General features: G+C 29.0%; 1 protein-coding gene across 2 annotated transcripts in view; it reads left to right on the forward strand.

Annotated features, from left to right (window-relative positions):
- LOC132914033 (octopamine receptor beta-2R-like) overlaps window positions 1–15,559 on the forward strand; it is a 176,829-nt gene that overhangs the window by 47,341 nt on the left and 113,929 nt on the right. For both annotated transcript variants that reach the window (XM_060972801.1, XM_060972802.1), the window contains one exon: window positions 15,060–15,124. The gene's annotated coding sequence lies outside the window, so the exon portion shown is untranslated. Of the gene's footprint in view, window positions 1–15,059; window positions 15,125–15,559 lie in introns of those variants that run through there.

Raw genomic sequence — 15,559 nt, forward strand, 5'->3', positions numbered from 1 at the left:
CAGCAGAAGATTATTACATGCAAAGATAAGTAAAAAATAAAATTTATCCGTTCAAGGCTTCATTTTCAAGCAAATAAATTTTGAACGTGTTTAGTTAAGGATTGGCATACTATACTCGTGTGCAAAATTCTCAAATTTATTTTTCCTTCGGAAAAAAAACGTCTTGTGAAAAAATTTCATTCTACATTTTTTACTTATTGCTCGTTCCTTTACTTCTGTTCAGTCCGGAATTACTCACGTTCAGGTATACTCATGTATAATAGATAGATTTTTTATTTCGATTTTCTGGAAAACGAAGCGTCCTACGAAATATTTTATTCTCACTTTGATAAGGAATCACCTTATGCCACATGTTATGCTAATTCTATATGTTATTCGGCTGCATCCTATATATTTCTATATTTTTTTGTTACATTATTACCATTTTCTATATTGTCTATCTCCAGTCTAGATTTTCTATTTTCTGAATTGGTTTAACAACTACATTATGATTAATTTAACCCTATTACTGTACATGATATACGCACACACGCTCACATATACATTATATTATAGTTATATATAACTATACTATAATTGTAAATAACATTATAACACATATAATATCAACTTTTATACTAAAAAAAGAAAGAAAATAATAAAATGTTTAAATAATGTTAGAATAACAAGTACTCTGACAATAGAGGTTCTATTGTACTGTGATATGCAATTATATATTTTTATGATTGTGGCTATAATATATAATAAAATATACATATATTTTATTAACTTATAGAAGAATATTCTTAATATTAGACAATTATATATATGCGTTTGTTCTATAAAATTATAGAACTTTAAGGATTAATTAATCACGAATGAGATAAACATTCTGTACAATAAATTTATACATTCAATGCGATTAATTTCGTTGAATAATCACGAAAGCTTATTTTGTGCTGTACGAATATTTTCATAATCGCTATTTACTTACTGAAATTTCCAGTTTCCCATGTATTTACGGACGTAGCGAATTTGTTCCGCAATCGTGCATGATCTCCCCAATTTTATCCAGAATTGCTTGAAAATATTATATATATGAAGTGGAAAAACCATGAAATTTTTCGGAAATTCAATTTTTACGTCGCATTAAAACCATTGAAATTCTTATGCGCTTTCAACGAATTTTACGATTTCCACTAGTAAATACATAAAATTATTCATTGCCCTATTTTAAAATTCTACTTGAAAAAGGTTGTTAATATTACTATTTCTTCTGTGGCACTACTCGCTAATTTTTATGATTGAATGGATTTGTTAAATGTCCAATTGTATGATTTATTAATCTATAATTATAATATAATGATCTATCAGCGTTATTTTGTATTGGGGGAATTATTTTTAAAAAATATGAAGGATCCTCGAAATATGCATAAATGGTTATTGTATAGTTTAGATTAAACAAAATTCGATACATATATTATTTTAAAGCCCTTTATTTGAATTTTATGTTTTTGCTTTTTAATATAGATATTATGTTCTTTATGAGAATGTTTATAGGTTTCCAAAACAGTTTATTGAATTCTTTGCAAGATCTTTAGGTCACCACTTAATTTGTTGCTTTCGCTTGAAACACGTGTATTATAATCGAAGACTTGTTTATTATATATTCAATTGAATTATTAAAATATTGTTGCATAAGAAATGACTTCGCACCGTCATTTAATTGGAGAAGAAATACAAATGATTCACAGTAAATATCTTATAAAATGGTATCCTATAACTTTGCACAATTTCCTTTAAAAACGAAAAATCATAACATTTAAACAATTATTTTCAGCATAGAAATTCTAAGATAGAAACTAGTTTTCGTAATGTACTTTGTTAAACATTATATTTTATGACTTTTTATAAATTTTGTATTTTTACTTTTTTCGCCCTAAATTATGATGGTTTGGTTATACACGATCACAAGAGTGTAAATTAAATTTGAGATAAGTTATTTAATTTTAAATATGTAACTTTTATTTCAATTTGTATTTATATTTTTTACGGTATATATTATGAATAATTTATAAGAATTATCGATTTTAGAATTCTTTAAATAACGATTCTCAGATTATTTTTTCTTTAAAATAATTTATGCATCCAATGTACTTTTCCATCATCGATGATTTTTATCATATAAAACACAATATAAATTAAGATATATTATTCGAAAATAATGTAGCTTAATCTAAAGCGAACCAATTAAAACTTAATAGCATGTCATAAACCATGTGAAATTTAATAAAATTCATTTAAAAATTGTATTTGTTGATGAGACTGGACGTTTTTACATTTAACACGACACATATCATTTTAAAAAACCAGTCACGCTGTAAGAAGGAGTTATTGTGTGAGTGTGCAATCCTGAAATTTATCATAATTACATCTCGATGCAAAATAGGGTTCAATCAAATACATGACATTCTTCGTTCATGACGGTAAAGACTTGATTACATAGGTTCTCCTTCGATGATTCGATATTATGTTCTTAGGTGCATTTATATTTAACAGGCAAGTTCATGATTCTATACTAGGAAAATTAAGCGTGACAACGTTACTAAGACTTAACAATACCAAAGCTAAGAAATCAAATTACCTTTAGAAATCTTATATTCTCAGTTACGCTGCGAAGATTGTGTAAAAAATAAACGGAAAACATTAGTAATTCCTCGATTTCACAGATCGAATGTCACAGATGATCTTTTGATATTGTCTGAACGTTCTTTAACATTTCCTTTAAGTATTTCGTTAAGTATACTCTATCATACATCTCGTAATATTTGGAAAATAAGAGCAGTGCTGAATATTTGAATACAGTATACTCGTTTTAAAATACAATGAACGAAAAAGAGAATCTTTCCTGTAAATTCCATCACTATACTATACTTAAGCAATTTAAATAAATAAAAAATGTGTGTGTGTGTGTGTTTATTTATTTGTTGCACGAGATTTTCGGCCATTGCAATTACGAATGTAATAAAAAAATATACAAGTGGATTACATCTTCTTATATATATGAATATATGTTATATATACATGTTTTAAATTTATAATAGATATTCATAATAATCATAAGAAATATATTTATAATATATTTTCGTAGCCTAATTCTGTTAATTTTTTATTTAAATACAAATCTTGCAGATTTACTTATTTAACTAGTATTAACATATTTCTAAGCTTCTATACAGTTTTAACTTGTTGGAACTAACTTAGATTAGGACACTGACTTTTGGGTTGATATTTTTGACTTCTCATAAGTCCAAGAAAATCCACCTTATTTCCAGTGTTTTCATTATTTGTTAGGGATGTTCAATCGTTTCAGGTTTGTTTTTGTTGCATAGTTTACCAATGTCCTTTTGCATTTAATTGGAATATGTATTCCTGTATATCTTTCCACTTTTATGTAACAAAAGTTTTTATTTTCCTTGTACTCGGCATTGTACGAAGATGCAGTAAATCTACTTACGTCTTCCTGTATTAAGTTTATTGTATATATCTTTAATTAATTACTTATATTACTATATACTGTATATACTATTATATAATATTATATAATATTTATTTAATATATTCCTTAATATAACAATATTTATTAATACCGTACTTATAATGATAAAATAAATTCAAAGTCGTACAGAGCATTCATTTGATTAATAATACAAGAGTCTAATAAGTAACTTTAGTAAGTTTGTTCGCTTTTAATAAACGCATCGTCTTTTTATATCGAGCAATTCTTTTTTCGGACGATCCGGAATATTTAAAGATCGAATTTATTTTCAAATCACGACCAGCAGCAATTTTCGCGTGCGACTGCTGCCAAAATCGCATTAAAGTCGGGCCACAGCATTCAGAGACACTCGTGTCATTAAAATGATGCATGGCTGACGTCCAAAAACCTGGTTGCTCTGCACCAACTTAAAATACGCTTCCACGATCTGTCAGATTTTTATTCTCTTAATCGCATGATTGAGTTTGATTATAATTAAATTCCTTCCATATAAAAATACGTCGATGAAGGTTAACCAAAAAACATGTCTATTACGTATTTGAAATTTGTGGTCGCAGCGCGTCAAATTTGGTGCGGATATACAAATTTATTCGTTATGATTCCATTGTGAAATGACACTTATGTTTCCACATGAATTACACGCGTAAATTAATTTCCATGATTTACGTTTAGCAATTTTTAGTTTAAATTTGAACAGTTCTGTTTTATGAACGTTTCAAAAAGTGACAGTGATTATAATGACAGACATTGTAACCTTTGCAAAATTAAATCCATAAATTTGCAATTACGCTGCGTCTTATCTATATTATAATTCGTCGGATAAGGGGAAGCAGATTTTTTTTCGAAGCGCCGTCCTCGATATACAACACAAAGTACTGTTGTTAGCGATCAGCGCTATCACAGTTTGTGACACGGCCATGGTATTTCGAGTCTTCTAGCGACTTGAATGAGAGAGCACTTGAAACTTAGAAAAGTCGCGTGCCACACACAGCCACGCTATAAATCCGAAGGGTCTCTTGACTAGCGTTAAACACTGGCATCAATTGTTGGAACTTGGAGGGAATTTCCCAGAGTTCAAAGTCCATTTTCGATGATTCCTGGAATCACTTCATATTCGCTCCATAAAGGAACGGATTTCTGGAAGAGAATCGTGAAGTTTCGCGGAGATGCTGATTGGCCGTTGTTTTTAGAGAAGTAGGCCAATCAGTGGCCTTGATGATTCTTGATCAGAGTTTGAGGCTAGGATGATTCCTGGATTCCTGGACGGGGCGAGGGTCGCTGAGAGGAGAGTATAGTTTAGAGTTGCGTCGTATCAGAATAGAAAGAACTATCGTCAGAGAAGCGAAGAAACTACCATCAAGAGCAAAAGCAAATAGTTCTCGCAAGTCAAAATAGTATTCAGATACCAATCAATTCAGTAAAGCTCGCTAAATTTCAAAGTTCAGTGAGTTCAGTCAGAAGGCTCAATTAACACAACGTTCCCAGTAACGTAAATTGGGTAGTCCTCCGGGAAGAGGCAGCACATATTGTGCAATGTCAAGACCAGAAGAAATTGCTTAAAAAATTGTTGAGCAAAGCAGTCCTTTAGTTCCAACAACTGTAGTCCATTGGAGAAACCTTATATTACGTATTAATAACAAGGAATGAGCGTAAAATGTTATATTATCGTTATCATTAACACATAAGGAATAAAGTATACGATGTTTGAAATCACATCGAAAAACAATATTTTCCTCGAAAAGAATGAATTGCATTCATTGAGGAAAGGATGCATTCGATGGAAGACAAGCTTATTTCTTGTTTCATAGAATCAACATAATAGAATATTTGATTACCCAAAAATTGAGTTTCAGATACAAGAAACTGTAATTGTATCAGTTATGTAGTTAGTAATGTCTCCCTATTTTCAGTAAGTTGAACTATTGAGTATTTGAGCAAAAGCTCATAAGACTATTCAATCTTGCTGTAAAGAAATTGAAAATTTTAAGATGATAAATTTAAATTTCTGTTGAGGTATGGTGAAGATTTGGAGAGAATAAAAAGTTAAACATTATTTACATATTAACTAAATTTAGCTCTACACGTGGGTCACTCTCTGAAGGGCTAAAAGGCACTTATTTGCTTGTTCTTTTTCTTCTAGTCGCTTTTTTGTCTCAACGGAGACCTGGGTCGTCTTGCGACGCTCACATACACTCTAGGGAGGAGATGCACACATGTGTCTGTTCTCTCTTCGCTCCCTCACTTTCACACATACAATACAAATGTACTATCTATTTAACAATTTCTTTAAGTAATTTTAAACAGAGAGGAAGAGTTCTCAGGCCTATCTTCATATGACCTTTTTTGATTTTTGGGGACAATTTATTTGCTTGCTACTCTGTATAATAAAATAAAATCTCTGCCTGAGTCCTACTTCTTAAATTATTTTCACAAGAATATGAAATATAGGAAGTAAGCTAATTGAAATAAGAATATAAAAAATTAGTTATAGGTATTGGAGGAAAAAAATGTTTTTTCATGCAAAAGTAGATATTTTTCCATATGAGGCTTTACTTTCAAGAAAATCGATTTTGAATATTCGTTAAATAAGCACGTATTTAAATAACAATAACCTCCATGCATATATTTAATCTTCCTCTTTGACAAACCTGACTAGTGGACACTATTTCTAATTGTATTTACAAACAATGCCAATCAAAGCTTGGTACGATTTTCAAGAATTCAGTAGTTTCAATAATTTATTCGCTTTAATAATTTACAAAATACTGAAAATGTCGGCTCTGATGTCGTAGACAGATTCTTGCTGAGCGAATAATTGATGTACTTGAATTCTTCGCCCCCTCGAGTGCTTGTATCCATTAATTTTGAGTATTTTTAACCTGAACTATTTCTGTGCTGCAGGAAGAATGAATAAAACAGTAATACCATGCTTCTTTATTTTACTGAACACGAATCTATCTGTGACATCAAGGGTGATGTTTTCAATACTCTGTAAATTATTCGAGCAATTCGATTTTATATGTGTTTATACAACCTTAAAAAATAAGAAGAGAGAAAGATAAAATGATAGAAATTATTACATTATTAAAAATTGTACCAAATTCATGCTGACATTGTCTATAAACAAATACATTCCAGTTTCATAATTTCATTCAATTTTGCAGAAAATTTACAAGAAATGGTCTAAAAAATTATCAGGAATATATTACAAAAGTCAGAATTATTATTTCATTTTATATATTGAGCTACAGAAAATGCATAAATATTTTGTATTCTAATACAAAATTCATTAGTTAAATAAAATTCTTCTGAATAATAAAATTAAATTCTTTTCTATATCTATTTATTTTTCTCTGCATCACATTTACTTATACCATCATTATTTCTACTATTCTCTAATTCCATGCAATATATCAATCCTTAGCAGAATTTTCGAAATATTCTAATTCATCTAAAATGTTCTCAAAGCAAAGCATTATGTGTCAATACACAAATCTTGATCCACTATAATCTATAACTTTCTATGTATGTAAATGACTTTTAAAAAATGTTGAAGTTGTACTCTTACATGAACAGAATTTTCTAATTAATTGTTTCCCTGAAGATCTTGGTCAATTATTACATTTTAACATTGTAACAGAATAATGAGATAGATACAGGTGATAATTAGATTTAGTCAATACAATTTTGTGTACAATTTTTCACTTTCTCCAATCACAATTATAATTTACGACAATTATATACTCCCCTCGACCCCAGTCTAATCCTCGACTACTTTCCTCCTCGAAACCACATTCAAGAACTGATAAGATCACTCACTCCATATTCATGTAACATTTATTTATTAAATCAGTAATCTATGCTCACATTGTTCACTCTTACAAACACTTATTATTAAATGTCATAAGTAACATTTGTTAATATATTATGAGCGAAATTTTTCAAATATACGAAATTTATTTCAAATCAAACTATTTGATCTAATTTGGATTTAAGTAACTATATATAGTTAGTAGATAGCGATGGAAACAATAGTTAATATCAATTAGTATAAATGAAAAGGCAATACTTAAAAATGAATAAAAATTACTCCTGCAGGGAAATCTAAGTTAAATGAATCGTGATGTTAAAGCAACTAAAATACGTGTTTCTATATGCATTCTGAAAATTCATATGAATTTACTGAAATGTCAGTTACTCATTATAGACGAATATGTAACTTGCGTGATGTAGATTGTTTCAGATTAAATTTTATTAAGTTTTTATTTCAATTATGATTGGAAGTAAGGAATGTACTATAGAAAAAGTATTGTTCAATCATAATTTTGAACAAAAACTCACAAAAATATCAAGATTTTGATGTAGATGCATCAGGCGTTTAAATACTTGTGCACTATACTGTCTGTCCTTCAGTAGCAGTACAGTTTACAGTAAAGAATAATTTTTTTAAATGGTAAGCACATATGACCAAATTTTATCCCATATTTTTAATTTACTCTTATATAAAGAATTATTTTATTTCTTGTTGTGCCACAATTTGAGGACCATTTTGTATAATTCACAAAATTAAATCATAAAGTGTTAGAAAATTAATGATATAAAGTAAACGAAAATGCGTAGAGAAATTTCTTTGATAAATCCTGAGTTCCGTTTGACGTAATATTTCAACTATTTCATTTCAGTAAAATCACAAGCCGGTTGTTGATGATTGTAGCTTTGAATATTACATGAAAGAGTGGTGTTTGAAGTGGTGGAAAGAGTCTCTGAGGAATCATGCGGGCTAAGTTGGCTCCATCGTTCGGGATGGAGAATTTTGTAGGAAATGGAAACTGGAGAAGTATTTGTTCAAAGGATGCATGTTGAAAAGAAGGGCATTAAATAACGCAAAAATCGAAAACGAGTGGTAAAAGCGATGAAAAATCTGATAGAAATAAAACCCTCTTTTCAAATCTGATACAAAATAAATGTTTAGAGTATGATAAATAGAATATTTTGCTAAAATATTTATTATATATTTCAAAAAGGATAGTAGATATCATTATATTATTTATGAGGTAACTACTATCTAGTATTATGAATTATTACTTATTTTTCTGATATAGAAATTATTTAATACTCTTACTTAGCTTTTTCTTAAAACATTTATATTCTGTAATTGAAGAGACTTCAAAAAATATATTTTTTTGTCATCAATTTTGAAAGTATGAATCTTTCTAAATATCTTAATTTAATAATTTTGAATAATTCAATGTTTTTTAAAATTTCTAATATAATGGCTACATAAACCTTTATTTCGAAGATTGAATTACATTAGCGAAGCAATTATTCTAGTCTCATAAGCAGGTTTATCTTTTCCTTCTTCTGAGAACACGTTCCTCAATTTACTTCTCTCTAGTGACCTTCCTTCCCTTACCTGTTGATAAATTTTTGCCGCTGTTGTTATTGAATTTCTTATTCAAATAAATTCTTATTTAAGTTGGTTAATAAGTGAATAATCGCTGTTTTTCAAAGAGCTGGTCCTCCTGTAGAATTGTATTTGTTGCTCATTCTGATTCATTTTTTGAAGATTTCAAGAAGTACATGCACTGAAATTTCTTGCCATGATTTTTAACAAGTTGGTGAATATACTAAATGGAGAAATTTGAAAAGCAGCGTATATATACATCGAGGAAGATATCATTTAATAGTGTCTGAATAATTCTTCATCAGTTACTTAATCTTTTTTACTTTAAGGTTTATGTATCTGTACACGTATCGATAAAGTCTATAATTTATTTATTAATAGAATCAAATTTTTATCGGAGTAATTTAAGTAGTTAAAAACCACAACTGATGGGCTCCTTCAAATTTCAAATAACTGCTTGAATTGTGATAAGTTTGGAAATTAAACAATTTTTCAAAAAGTTTTGAAACCTATTGTCTAATAGGTAAATATATATATATATATATATATATATATATATATATATATATATATATATATATATAATTGTTCTGGAAAATCTTTAATTACATCCTTTTATCTTTCAGTGTCTCTAATCTTTTACTTTCTAATATCTATTTTTTTTAATAATGGAATTGAATCATTAACATTTTCAATTATCTTAATGTTTTCTTATTTTATCTGTACTCTCATTTTCAACAATGTAAAGTTTAACATACACGCGCCAGTACATTGTACTGTATTATGTTATAATCAAATGTATAGAAAATACTTCTGTTTCAAAAAAGAACAGAATATATCGTTGTAAAATAAAATGCGTTCAGATAATAATACGTTTGAATAGCAGAGATAAAATCGTATTAGGACAATGGAAGCACGGATAATGGAATTTCTACTATAGCTGGAAAAAGTTGTACGGTAAACGAAAATCAATTTTCTGCGGAATAAAGGATCTCAGAGAGTAATTTTGGAAATTATGAGGAAAAAATGTTAATGCTTTGGGTATTCTCAATTAGAAATCATGAAATTGGGAAATTCGAAGATCAACATGTTTAAGTACAAAACTTTAAAATTTAAATTTCAATATTTTTAAAGTTCACAGTTACAAGTTGAAAATTTTGGAACTCAGCAGATTTTTATTCCTGACCATTGTTTTTTCACAATTAAAGATCAGCGCATTAAACTATTTCTTACACTATTTGCTATATTTATTACTTCCGAATAGGTCTGCGGTAAATATGTAGACGTTGAGTGTATTTTATAGACAAATAATTAAATTATTTTGAAATTTAAATTTAGTTAAAATTATTTTATAAATATAAAAAAAAATTTTCTTAAAAACTATTCTAATTATAGATACAAATGAAAGTGATGTGAAGAAATTAGAGGTAAAACGACGTGTTCTACTCGATTCACTATTTCATCTAATGGAAATCATCGTATTTGTGTTCCCCATTTTTAAATTGAGTAAAAAGAATGAAAGAGACAAGTAATTGAAGTCTGTATACATCGAATATCTGCAAATACAGCGAATGAAATTTTATTTTTTGTAATAAAAAACGTATGATGTGAGCTTTATTCATTTGAATATATGAAATCAGTATGTACATATTAAACTTGATTTTATCCATTTATTCCATAAATTAGTATTATTCTATAGACTATTTTTCCCAATTCAACATCTCTGTTGACAGATGGGCACTTCGGTGTTACGGAAAGTAATCACCAAATAGCCGCTGTATATTTTGAATTATTTATTCATATATGTATAGAAATTTTGTAATGTTTCGTATATATTACACATACAGTAGCGGACAAAAGTTTAAGACGAAATGGAAGAAATAAATAATTGATTTACTTTCCATAAAAAATATAAATACGGTGTTCTACTTTTGGTATTAACTAATTGTACATTTGTTTGTACACTTAGAAAAAAAATTTCATTTTGATATTTTGCTCAATAGCTAAGTTATAAAAAAGGAACGAAATCTGTATAATATTTCGTCGGTCAAAAGTTTAAGACTATACAAAAAATATTAATTTTTGGTTAAAAAATATACACAATTTTTGTTTAAATTCAATATTTTGTTCAATATCCGTTATTTCTTATCCCTTCGGTACATCTTCTTGGCATAGAATCTATTAATTTTTTATATTAATCTACCGTAATATTATTCCAGGCTGTTTCAATCGTAGAGTAAAGTTCATTTAAATTTTTCGGTTTATAACCTTGTACTGTCTTTTTTATGATGCTTCACAAATTCTCGATTGGGTTAATGTCTGGTGATTGCGACGGCCACGGCAGCACGGTGATATTTTCTTCTTGAAAAAACTGTTTCACAACCCGAGCCGTGTGCTTCGGATCATTATCATTTTGAAAAATAAAATCATCACTCATATTGTTGCGTGCAAAAGGTAACATTGTGTTCTTGAGTATGTCCTTGTATTGAAAACGGTCCATAATTCCATTGATACGACATATCGGACCAGGGCCGCTTCGAGAAAAACACGCCCACACCATAACGTTGCCACCACCATGTTTAAGAGTTTTTAAAACGCACTGTGTTTTCAAACTTTCGCCAATTCGACGTCTAACGTACCGTATCCCGTCAGAACAGACGCGATTGAATTTCGATTCGTCAGAAAACAATACCTTTTGCCAATCTTCACTTGTCCAATGCTTATGAGCTTTAGCAAATGCAAGTCGTCTTTTTCGATTCCTAGAACTCAGCAGTGGTTTCTTTTGGGGTTTTCGTCCTCTTAAGTTAAAGTCTTCTAATCTTCTCCTAACAGTTCTAGCACTAATTTGTGTATCGTTTTCATAGTTTATCTCCGCAGCAATATTATTTGCACTACGAAAACGATCCTTTTCGCTCAATCGATGAATCCGGCGATCCATTTTCGGTGTTGTTTTCCGTGGTCTTCCGTTTTTCGGTTGATCGCAATACATGCCTGTCTTTAAACATTTATACCAAGCTTGTTTACAAGCTGTTTCTGACCTGTTCACTATATTTGCTATTTCGGTGAAGGTTTTACTTTGCTTTCGCAGCCTTACGATTTGTTCCCTTTCGTTTTCAAGTAAATTCTTTGATTTACCCATAGTCTGTTCCTACCTAAATGAATTTTAAGCAATAAAAGGTACACTAAACAATGATTTTGACATTCCAGAATCAAAATGTTCAAAAACTGTACTCGTACTCACGTTTTACACAGATCGTCTTAAACTAATGTCCACTGTTTCCAAGTGCTAGGCGGTAACTAACTGTTGTAACTCCTACATTGTTTGTATTTAACAACTGACTGTCTGAGGTTACGAAGGTCAAACATACAGCTACGTTATTCCAAAGAGACAAACCGAATAGAAGAACAATATGCGTATAAGATGTTTGTAATCCGGTTTACAAATCATCGTCTTAAACTTTTGTCCGCTACTGTAGTATATTCAGAAAAATTATCCACAAGTATTCGAATATTTTCGTGTTAGTATTATCAACAAACTGCGGATTTTTATGCATATTCGTATTTTGATAGAGCTAATTACAGAAACGAAATGTAGAAATGTATTTCATTCATTGAATATTATAAGTTCTACACTTTTGATATTTTATGTAGTTTTACATGTTCCGTGCAGTTTGTGCACTTTTGCAATTTTAAATTTCCTACAAATGTATAAAAATCGAAAAATCATATTTATGTTTTTGTTTAGTAGTTCTCTTTTTGTAAAATATCTAATGAATTGAACGAAAAGTCTTATTATGTTCGTTTAGTTCTATATTTATTACAGTTTACAAGGATGATTTTTTTTCTTTTCCCCATTCCAACGATGAGTAATAACAGCGGTTTATTCCTAGAAAATAATACATGAAAATACTAAGGATTTCTTAGCAAGCAAAACATAAAGATTATTACTGAGATTATCGCCTATTACCTGGAAACAGCTGCTCGAATGCCAAAAGTGAAAGCACAGCAATGACAAAAGGTGTACCGACTGACGGAACGCGTAATAGATTCCGGTAATTAATTTGAACACCGTGTGTCAGGTACTGGGAATGCCAGACAGGCAATTAACAATGGCACAGTGCCGGCTCGTCCATGATTGAAGAGCGATTCTCGATGTTAGAGCTGCACGGTGCATTTCGGTAGATAAGAGGATTTTATTTGACGTCGCTCATTCCACTGCAAACATGAATGTGAAATAGAATTGAAACGGAAGCTTCAATGCAAAGACAATAAAAAGTTTGGTGATTTCTTTCATGACGCTGCTAATGGGCATAGTTTTTTATTTCAATTTAGACGGAAGACATTAACTTTGCTGTGATTTTCGAATTTTCATATTTCAATTTTTATGTTAGTTCATGTGTTAGCAAACATAAAAAACTTGATCAGTCATATCCTAATCATCTGTTCTAAGTATAGTATGAGAAAAGTACGACATCAAATTCACTAAACATAAACAAAAGGACTCCTGTAATAAAGTTCTAGTCTTCCTATAGGATGTTAATTTTTACTATCTAGTATAGATACGTGTTTGTCTTATTGACTGATCATGGACACGAACAACATTAAAAGATGTATGTATCTTATATCTGTAATTCGAGAAAAAATGATTTCGTTTATTTTGCGATATTGCGATATTTCACGAAATCGAATTGCAAAATCATTGCGATCACAGTATCAACAGCAATTTTGTCATACTTCGCTCAAATTTGAGATACTCTTTAATGTTACAAAAATGCAACCGAATCGAAAATGACCTAATGAACCTAACAGGATTAAGAAACGAAGATTTACATTCTATCTATGTATGTATTTGAATAATTTCTAAATTATGTGTTGCTTGATAAATTTTACACAAAAATTGCAGCATCTCGGGGGAAAATACAATACAATATACAGTCAGCCACGAAAACCTACATACATGTATACACTTTTTAAATTAGATAAGTTATAATAAAGACGTTAGATTTAGTAATCCTTTTAGCATCAAATTTCGTATTCGTTGAATTGTCACATATGTTTAAGAAGACAATATAATCTATTATATTTTTATAAAAGAAAAATAAAAGAAAACAAAATGCAATGTCAGAAAAGACATTTTGTTATACCTAAAAGAAATCGTAGGAAAAAGATAAATTTAATATTACATTAAACCATGTTAATACATTACGCTAATATGTTAAAATTTTATATTAATGTCTTCTAGGCATCTGGATCAATAACGGTTTACAATATTTGTAGTGCAGATGAAGATCATGGAATTATTAACATGGAATTAACAAAAATGTATTAATAATTATTCGTCCTCAATTGCCTAATATCAGCAAAGACTTCGTGTTTCACGAAGATTTTGTTGGTGTTGTTTTATCTATAATTAAAGAACTATTTTTTTCATTAAAAATACAGTATTTGAGGGTAGTAAACATTTTCACCTTTTCGCAATGTGAGCGGTATGTTATTATATAGATTTATCTGAAAAATTTGTTTTATTATGTATACTATTATTATTGACACCTCCAATGAAACATATGTTGTTCTATGAGACAAAATCGTAGAGCAACACATAAGGTATGAAAGTAAAGAAATTGTAGGAAAATAAAACGAAAATTAGCAAAATCGCATAGGGAATTTCAAAAAATTTTCCCAAACTTAATATTGTACAAGAATAAATAGCCTTGATTCACACATAATCAACACAACACAAAAATATCTGATAGTTTCAAAAATATTTCTCTAGTATATTAAATTTATTGATTTATAGGATGGCTAGATTTTAATACCGAACAGATAGAATCTTCCACTTTATTTTAATTATAATACACAATAATGAAGAGAATACACGGTTGAATAGTTTTCTTCCATATTATATTTCATAATGAAAACAGAATAACATTATTTGAATTAACATTATTCTTTAATTCTTTTATTCTATAACACACATATTTATTAAATAATAAATATTTATTCAAATCGAATATGTCACATAATAACGAAAATTTTTCGATAATTATGTAAAATGCTAAATTACTTCTCAATCGGATAATAATATTTGGTTTACTATTTTGTATTGTGCATTTTCAGGTACTATGTGGATACTCAGGTGATAGATCGGATAATGTGTGGATAATAACCATTCTACAGCCTTAGTAAGTTAATCAATTCGTTAAATGATTAAAAATATTTTCTCATAAAAACAAATATGCATATTGGTTTCTAAGAATGAAACTTTATACATTTTTATCCCATAAAAAACTTGCCGCTGTCTTTTCCTTATTTTTGCATATCTTAGTTTGTACATAGATGTTTCTATGAGTTATTAAAAATATAAGAATAATATAATAATAAAATGTATAAAAGATAATGTAACCTCGATAAATAGTATTTAGACGAGGAAAATATATGTCGTACCTACTATTATGCGAGTTCACTGTCTCAACATTGGCATATGTAAATTATTTTGTAGAAATTACGATTACGACGAGGTAATATAACATAAATTATAACAAATCATTGGAAATCTTGTATTAATTTTGTTTAAAGCTTTTGAATCTTAAGACAAAGTTTAAGAAATTATTTTCGGA

The sequence above is a fragment of the Bombus pascuorum genome, chromosome 14 (genome assembly GCF_905332965.1).
Source record: "Bombus pascuorum chromosome 14, iyBomPasc1.1, whole genome shotgun sequence".
Taxonomy (NCBI): domain Eukaryota; kingdom Metazoa; phylum Arthropoda; class Insecta; order Hymenoptera; family Apidae; genus Bombus; species Bombus pascuorum.